Source organism: Bos javanicus, chromosome 16 (assembly GCF_032452875.1).
Source record: "Bos javanicus breed banteng chromosome 16, ARS-OSU_banteng_1.0, whole genome shotgun sequence".
Lineage (NCBI taxonomy): Eukaryota > Metazoa > Chordata > Mammalia > Artiodactyla > Bovidae > Bos > Bos javanicus.
In genome coordinates this window covers 67,218,615-67,219,612 of record NC_083883.1, presented here as the reverse complement: position 1 = coordinate 67,219,612, position 998 = coordinate 67,218,615, and the positions used below count along the sequence as shown (strand labels likewise).

The window sequence follows — 998 nt, the reverse complement described above, 5'->3', positions numbered from 1 at the left end:
GCAAGCATACAAGCCAAGCCAAGATAATCATACATCTAGATTCTAGGTTCTGATTAGATGTTAATGACCCAAAGAGGTGGAGACTGCACAAAATCTATGTCTGGAGAGGGTGACACAGAATAGCACCTACATTTAGTTTCCAGAGGGAGGCTGAATTTTCCAGCAACAGTGTTTGAGACCTAGTGTCCTGCAATGCTATCAACAGCGCAAGCGCAGTCGCCATGCCCCCAAGGGGACTGAGACAGTTCAGTGAACCACGTTCTTGAGAAGACTGTGGTATGACTTCAGACAAAGAGCCTCCAGGGCTTGTGTTCTGGTTCTCCCAGATAGTCTATGTGCTATCTGATAAAACTCTCTCAATAATAGACATTTAGGGGACTTGCCTGGTGGTCCAGTGGCTAAGACTCTGTACTCCCAATGCAGGGGGCCCAGGTTCAATCCCTGGTCAGGGAACTAGACCCCATATTAAGCAAATAAGAGTTTGCATGCCACAACTAAGACTGGTGCAGTCAAATAAAGAAATAAAAATAAAAAAATATATTTTTAAAGCCGTGTAGTTTCTTGTGCTTGAAACTAAGAATCTGCTGTTTTCTATTGCTACTGCAATGTTACTTACTACAAACTTTGTAGTTTAAGACAACACAAAATCATTCACTTACAGTTCTAGAAGTCAGGAGTTCTAAAATCAAGGTATCAACAAGTGTGCATTCCTTTCTGGGGACTCCACGGAAGAATCCATTTCTTGGTTTCCCCAGTTTTCAGAGGCATCTTTCTTCCATTATCAAAGACAGCAACACTGCATTTCTCTGACCGTTCTTCCCTTGACACATCTTCCTTTGACTTTCCCCTTTTCTAACTCCTCCTCCATTTTTCAGCACTCTGGTGATTACACTGGTTCCACCTGGATAATCCAGGCTAGTCTCCCTATTGTAAAGCCAGTTGATTGTCAACATTAATTCCATCTGCACCCTTGATTCTCCTTTGCCATGTAAACTTAA

At 42.5% G+C, this 998-nt stretch overlaps 1 non-coding gene across 1 annotated transcript; it reads left to right on the top strand.

Annotated features, from left to right (window-relative positions):
- The first annotated feature begins 380 nt into the window (after window positions 1-380).
- TRNAG-CCC (transfer RNA glycine (anticodon CCC)) lies at window positions 381-453 on the top strand. The gene has a single exon. It is a non-coding gene; the product is annotated as a tRNA-Gly (tRNA).
- The last annotated feature ends 545 nt before the right edge of the window (window positions 454-998 follow it).